General features: G+C 36.1%; 1 long non-coding RNA gene across 1 annotated transcript; it reads right to left on the reverse strand.

The window, feature by feature from the left end:
- Nucleotides 1–5265: 5265 nt before the first annotated feature.
- On the reverse strand, nt 5266–7136 carry LOC134641536 (uncharacterized). Its single transcript, XR_010095543.2, has 5 exons — nt 7048–7136; nt 6783–6934; nt 6638–6670; nt 6150–6333; nt 5266–5681 (listed from the first exon to the last, which is right to left on the reverse strand). It is a non-coding gene; the product is annotated as an uncharacterized LOC134641536 (long non-coding RNA).
- Nucleotides 7137–8348: the final 1212 nt, after the last annotated feature.

The following is an 8348-nucleotide window of genomic DNA, read 5'->3' on the forward strand; positions in this document are numbered from 1 at the left end:
AAAAGCTGCAAAAATTGTATGGCAGTAAAGAAACTGAAAAATTATGCTGAAAACAAGTGAAAAAACAGAAACTTTTGCTGAAAAGAGTTGAAAAGGCAAAGATTCTGCTTCAAAGGGGTACAGAAGTTCAAATTTGTACTGAAAAGAGGAGAGGTGAAAAGGTTTCCTCTGAAATAAGCAGAAGATACTGAGATTTGTATTGATAAGAGGTGAAAGGCTGAAAATTCTGCTTAAAATAGGTCAATTAGCAGAATTTCTACTGAAAAGAGGTAAAGAAGTAGAACGTTGCACTGAAAACAGGTGAATCAGCAGAATGTCTGCTAAAAAAGAGATTTCTGTTGAAAACACCTGAAAAAGCTGGGATTTGTGCTGAAAAGGGGTGAAAAAACTCACAATTCTGCTGAAACGGGGTGAAGAAGAGGTGTTGGGCTGTTGAGAAGAGTTAAATAAGTTGAACTGATATGTTTTGGTACAAATACTATGATTTGGCAATAATACTGCGTTTTAGCACAACTCCTGAGATTTGATTGATATACTATGATTTAGAAGAAATATTATGACTTTGTACAAATACAATATTTTGGCACAAATACTATGATTTGGCAGAAATACTATTATTTAGTAGAAATACTATGATTTACCAGAAGTACAATGTTTCTGCAAAAATACTATGATTTTGCAGAAATACTATGCCTTAATAGTAATAATATAACATCAAAGATATATGATGATTTTGCAGACATTCTGGTTTTACACAAATACTATAATGTGACAGTATACTATGTTTTAGCACAAATACTATGATTTGCTATAAATACTATAATTTGGCATATATACTATATTCAGCACATATACTATAACAAAACAGAAAGTCTACGACTTAGTAGTAATACTATAACATAATAGATAAACTATGATTTTGCAGACAGTCTATGTTTTTGCACAACTAGCACAATATGGCAGAAATACTATGATTTGGCACAAGTACTATGATTTAGTACAAATACTCTTATTGGCAGAAATACTATGACTTTGTAGTAATACTATAACATAACAGATATACTGTGATTTTGCAGACATAGTATGTTTTTTCACAAATACTACGATTTCGCTCAAATACTATGAAATTGCAGTAATACTATAATTTTGAAGGAATACTATGATTTGGTAGAAATGCTATGCCTTAGTAGTAATACTATAACATAACATATATACTGTGATTTTGCAGACAATATGTTTTTGCACGAATAATACGATTTCGCTCAAATACTATGAAATTGCAGTAATACTATGATTTTGAAGGAATACTATGATTAGGTAGAAATACTATGCCTTAGTAGTAATACTATAACATAACAGATATACTGTGATTTTGCAGACATAGTATGTTTTTGCACAAATACTACGATTTTGCTCAAATACTGTAAAATTGCAGTAATACTATGATTTTGAAGGAATACTATGATTTGGTAGAAATACTATGCCTTAGTAGTAATACTATAACATAACAGATATACTGTGATTTTGCAGACATAGTATGTTTTTGCACAAATACTACGATTTTGCTCAAATACTGTAAAATTGCAGTAATACTATGATTTTGAAGGAATACTATGATTTGGTAGAAATACTATGCCTTAGTAGTAATACTATAACATAACAGATATACTGTGATTTTGCAGACATTCTATGTTTTTGCACAAATACTACAATTTGGCAGAAATACTATGTTTGGGCACAAATACTATGATTTGCTATAAATACTATGATTTGGCACATATACTATAATCAGCAGATATATTATAACATAACAGAAATTCTATGACTTAGTAGTAATACTATAACATAACAGAAATTTTAATTGGGCACAAATATCATGATTTGGCACAAATACCATGATTTGGCAAAAAAATACCATGATATGGCAGAAATACTATGATTGGGTACAAATACTATGATTTGGCACAAGTACTATGACTTAGTACAAATACTGTGATTTGGCACAAATACTATGATTTAGCAGAAATACTATGTTTTAACATAAATAATATCTTTTGACAGAAATTTCTGCTAAAAGGTACTATTTCTGCTTTTTAGCAGAAATACTGTAATTTTGCATAAATACTATGATTTGGCAGATATACTATATTCAGCACATATACTATAACATAACAGACATTTCTCCACTTAGTAGTAATACATAAAATAAATATTATGGTTTGGCCTCAAAACCATGATATGGCACAAATACCATGATTTTTCAAAAATACTATGATTTAGGAGAAATACTATGATTGAGTAGAAGTACTGAGATGTAGTAGAAGTACTTTGATTTCACAGAAATACTATTATGGAGGAGTAATACTTTAACATGGGAGAAATATTGATACAGACACACAAACACAGAGCCTAAAGGGAACAGTGGCTGTGAAGAGTCTGGGCTTGGTATATCTAGGTCAGCTAAATTGGCTGCACCTGCTGTAATCAGCACTTACACACACAGACACAGAGAGATGTATAAGTTTTCTGCAGTGTATTTCTCACATTCAGGACTCCCCTCGAACAAATGGCCATAATTTCCTAACCGTAGGGGCTAGAACAGTCATTCTGACACCGTTTTGTTCAGAAGAGATGGGGGAATCTGCAGGTCTTCAAAATTCAGAGATAAAATATAAATTATTGAAGATATATGACTTGTAATACACTGTAACTGAGTAGAGGCGAAGCAAAACTGCCTTGACTTGCCCTCAAACAACGTTTTGTAACTCTAAATCTATATGGAGAATCAAAATAATTATTTCACCGTAAGAAACAGCAGGCTTTGGTGAACAGTCATGGAAATTTTCAGGTCTCTGTGGAAATCCATCAAAAAGATCTGACGAGAGAAAAAAGTGCCTCATTTCCAGAGTTTGAAATCTGAAGAAATCTGAGCGAGGGACAAATTTCCTATTCTCAAACAAGTGTAATTCATGGCCAAACGGTAATAGGTGAGGAAAAATTCTTGAATTGTGAGCATCAGGGATGTCTGAAGATATATTGGCACAAGCCTCATGTCTCAACTTTGTTTCGTTAAGGAGATATGACGATTCGAATATGCCTCTCATTACAGAAATCCAGCGCTGATTTTGAACAAACTCTCCATTGACTTTCTATGGAGAGTTTTCCGACTTTGTGTTGGTCTGAGGAGATTTGCCAAAATTCTATAAATCCCACAACAATGATAGTGACATTTTCTGAAAGACAGCAAAAATACCTACGTTTTGATGTATAATTTGTGGGGGCTGAGTGGAAATTGAGCGAGTAGCAAGAAGTTGTTCAGACATGAAGAGAAAATTCAGAAAGGACAAGTGCACACTCTGAGTTAATTGCATAGCAACCATAACAACGCATGTATTTTCTGAAAAATCACAATTTTGCAACTGAAAACATAAAGAGGTATAAGATTAAAACAGTAGAAGATCTGAAAAAGCTGAATCATACAGGAATAGCCCAATAATCTGAGAACATTTTAAAGTTTGAATGGAGTTTCTTGGTGAAAGTATGAGGAAGTAGTTAAGTTTCAAAAACAAGCAAGTTTTAGCAGAATTTCTGAAGATTTCCATTCATTTCAATGGAATTAAAAAAAAGGAAAAAAGTGTAATATTTTAAAAAGTATAATAGTAATAAACACCAAAAGATATAGCCGAAAAGAGCAGAGAGAGCAGAACAGTTTAGAGTTTGAACGGAGAAAATCGGCTGAAAACTGAGGAAGTAGTTAAGGTGCAAAAAAAGTACGGAAGCAACTTGAAGAATAAAGAAAGGATAAAGAACTAGAAAAATTTGCATTTCCTGCGAAAATGCTGTGTGGATGCCTTTACTCTGAAGCTGTCTGCTGAAAATAGCTGAAAAAGCTGAAAAGTTGCAAAAAATTGTATGGCGGTGAAGAACTGAAAATTCTGCAGAAAACAGGTGAAGAAGCAGAATTATTTTGCTGAAAAGTGGTGAAAAGTCAAAAATCCTACTGAAAAGGGGTAAAGACTGAGAAATTTTTGCTGAAAAGTGGTAAAAAGAAAGTCTGCCATGAGCAGGATTTGAACCTGGCCCTCCTGGTCTCAAGACAGCTACTCATCTCACTGAGCCAAACTCATTCTTTCAAAGAAGAGGTGGATAGACTGACAATTGTGCTGAAATTATCAGAAGCTGCTGAGAATTTTGCCGATAAGAGGCGAAAAGGATGAAAATTTTGCAGAAAAGAGGTGAATCAGCAGAATTTCTGCAGAAAAGAGGCAAAGAAGCAGAAACTTGCGCTGAAAAGAGATGAATCAGCAGAGTTTCTGCTGAAAAGAGTTTTTTTTTCTGAAAACAGCCAAAAAAGCTGGAATTTGTGCTGAAAAGGGGTGAAAAAATTGACAATTTTGCTGAAAAGGGGTGAAGAAGCTAAAGTATACCAAATCAAAGTATTTGTGCCAAAACATAGTATTTCTGCCATATTGTGGTATTTGTGCCACAAAAGTTACTACATTACAACATGAATACGGATTAAAGATGAAAGAAACCGGCAACAAATTCCTCCACTACAAGCCAGTCTGATACCACTTCTTTGCAGTGTTCACGTTTACTAAGGCACTACCCAAAAGGCGCCACAAGAGGGCACTCCAACACAAGAGATGACCTATGTACACTGATGCACTTAGTAACAGTCAGCCTCCTACTTAGCCACTACGTAATACAGCGATATTACAGTGCACAAATTCACATAAATTTGCAGGGGAAACAAACAAAGCAGGAACAAGCCCAAAGCAGGATTCGAACCTGGTCCTCCTGGTCTTAAGGTGGCTATTCATTTCCCTGAGCCAAAGTCATTCTTACAAAGAAGAGGTGGAGAGATGGACAATTCTGCTGAAATTAGCAGAAGCTGCTGAGAATTGTGCTGATAAAAGGTGAAAAGGCTGAAAATTTTGCAGAAAAGAGGTGAATCAGCAGAATTTCTGCAGAAAAGAGGCAAAGAAGCAGAACGTTGCGCTGAAAAGAGGTGAATGAGCAGAATTTCAGCTGAAAAGAGGCAGAAGGTTCTGTATGTAGAAAAAGAAACACTGTTGAACCATGTGTGAAATAAATAAAGAAAAGAAATGAAAGAACAACCTGGTTCTGCTCAAATTCACCAATCAGAGGTACTCCCAGATAGCAAGGAAACATTGAAACAATGTTGAGTCAATATCAGGCGACATCATTGAATCAACGTTGAAGTGTGACGTTGACCCAACGTCACTCTTGCACCCATTTTTAACATTGAAACAACGTCAGGTTTTGATGTTGAATCAATGTTGAAACTTGACATTGATTCAACGTTATATTTTCTAACACTGTTGACATTGAAACAATGTCAGATTCTGATATTGAAACACTGTTGAGCTATGGTGTTGATTTTCCACCTCTTTCGCACAGTTGCTTTTTATTGAAAAAAAACAAAAAAGGTCAATAGACATGTATCATTTGCAAAATACTTTATTAAAAGACAAAGTTTCCTATTTACATTTCTATGTTTCACGTCACTTTTTATCATTTACTCCGGGATGGGGATGGATGATGTGTGTCCTGCGCGCCACCCGTACGACCTGGAGCATATCTGAGCCATTTCTGGACTGCTTGAGCAAAGACCAACTCAGACATAGAGTTCGCCCCTACCTGCTGCGCCAGGCCATCTAGGACAAAAATAGACACACACACAAAAAAACAAAGACAAAAAAAGGGAATTAGAGCACATGAATAAGCTCTTGTTAATTGTCTTCAGCAGGGAGAATGTATGTAAACTCCTAGGCTGATAAACATGAAAGTCACCAGGCGGAAATCAGCAAACTGCTGCATTTGATTCCCAAAGAGCTATAAGCTGAAAATGTGATATGTCTTAGCATGGTGTGCCGTGTATCCTTTAAAAAAAAGAAAACATGGGGTCGTCGGGCTGTACAAAGTGTACAACCCGAGGACAAAACAAGCCGAAGACCAAAGACTCCATCTCCAGATTAACCGGACATGAAAGTCTTGTTATTAAGAAAGACAAAGTAATATAGCAAAAAACAGACATAGGAAATGTGAAATGCACCCAGCACATCAATTGATCCCTTTATTGTTCACTTTAGGCTCATAAAACTACAATAAATGTTAAAACTTACCAAATATGCATCTGCACAGCGCTGTCTCTTTAAATGCCCTTTTTTGCTTTCTCTGGTCCTTGGTATTTTTTCCCTGCCCAGTTGAGTACAGAGGCCAGCTCCTTTGTAATGGCATAAACCATTACACGGCGGACTCGCACCTCCAGTGTGGTCCAGCAGCACCAATCAACGCAAAGCGTCTCACCTATAGACACATTTTATGAGATGGAATTAGCGTGTCTCATGTCTTAAATGTGTATGCAAGTGCTTGTGTGTTTACTTCATGTAATTGATGATAGAAACATGTCATTTGGTTTTCCCTAAAGCCTGATTTTCAAGTCATACAAAGAATAAACCAAAGTATTGGCAGTGCAATGTATTTCTATTCCCTTTTGTTGGATATTCATTTGTTAGTTCTTGTAACTGCTAAAAGTGTTTACTAGTTTTTGCCTGTCACATATATTTGTTATACCATGTAAACTGTGAAATTCCAAGATTTTCAAACTTGCCTTGCAATAGTGGCCTCACAGAGTCTCTGGAATCTACAGAAAAAAAAATCACAACAAGATGACATTCAGGAGTATAAACTGGTGTTTTGAAGATAAGAGTACAATGACATTGTGATGCAGCTTTAAAGCTTTTTTAAAAGCATACCATCTATAGGGAAGACATCAGACTCTACATGCTGGCGAGATCGCAAAGCTGTGTCGGTTTGTGCCGGAGTGGCGAAAGGTGCCGGAAGCTGGGTGGGGCATTATGATGGTTGCTATCAGTGGGCTGGGGGGCAGACTGCGGAGTGATGAGGGCTGTTTAGAAAAAGATAATTTTTTAAGTATTTAAGAATACAGACAACTTGTCAAAAAAGTTTCCTTGTGTCAGACACAGATATGTACACAGACACTAGACAGTATTTTATTACCTGGTATTTTCACTCGAGGGGCCTGGGGAAACCGTTTTTTTGTAGGCTGCTCATCCTCTGAGTCCGTATATGTGTACAGGGGATTTGGTCTAAAGAAAATAAATTAAAAACGGTCTTAAGTAATTGTAAATATGCTTTTGGCATATTGTTTCCTAAAGTTAGTTTGATTTCTAACAACACACACAGGAAACAGAGACGTGCAAGAAGGTACAGTATACAATGAATTTTTGAAGTGCACAAGTGTACACGGTTTTGCATTTTTAAAAAGTTTACAAACTTCCACTTTTTGGACTATATTATGTGGCGATATTGCAGTATGCAAGCACCACAGATATGTATAAAAGACAAGATCATAAATTCTTAACAATCAAAGATATGTTTGTGAATATAAAGGTTTTACTTGTGCTTTCTTTTAAGACTGGTCTGGGTTTCTTCTTCGGACTGAAGGTCAGACGTATCACAGCGTTCACGTGGATATCTCTGAAGACTGCGTTCTGCTTCGTGAAATGTGCCTGGAAATACAAACACAATGTACGGCCAGACATACATTACGTGTGGACAAAAGGTGCAAACGCATAGAAAAATCAGCGGTTTCAAAAATACGCTGGTACGTGTGGACGTAGCCTTATTCATTATTCAAGGCACAAACGGAAAGTCATGTACGCGTGCAACGTAAAGTTAGTTGAGCGTGCAACGTACAGTCACGCATGCTGCGTGAGCTTTCAAACTGAGTCTAAAGTTTTCGTGTGCGAATTGAAGCGAGTGCTCTCCAATCATCAAAAGTAACAAAGTCATTGAACACGTTTATACAGTTAACTTTACGTTTATCAATCATATATCACAGATTTAGAATTTTTTGTAGTACTAAGCAACTACAGAGCGAAAGTCTGGGTCAAGTGCCGAGGCGACGGCAAGAACAAAGGAAACCTCGAAGCATTAAAGCTAGCTTTGTAAGGGAATATAACGAAGAAATTATGAAACGAAAATGTTTTCTTTGTTGATATACTTTGTTCGCAGTGCAATTTATTTGTTGCCAGATTGTAAGAAGTAGACACAATTTAAAAAACTTGTTAATGTACAACATTAACAAGTTTTTTTTTTACTGTTATTCAAATGCAAACATGGAAATACCGAGTAGGAAAAAAAAATCATTCATTCTTACCTTATACTAATCGTGGTGCGGGCCAGTGCAGTGCATGAACTGATGCCTTCTCCGGTCAATTCCGCTGAGAGTAAATCAAATGTCCCGCTCTACTGTAGAAGACAATGAATACCGGGGGAGGGGGGGGGGGGGGGGTGTA

This window comes from Pelmatolapia mariae, linkage group LG14, assembly GCF_036321145.2.
Source record: "Pelmatolapia mariae isolate MD_Pm_ZW linkage group LG14, Pm_UMD_F_2, whole genome shotgun sequence".
Taxonomy (NCBI): domain Eukaryota; kingdom Metazoa; phylum Chordata; class Actinopteri; order Cichliformes; family Cichlidae; genus Pelmatolapia; species Pelmatolapia mariae.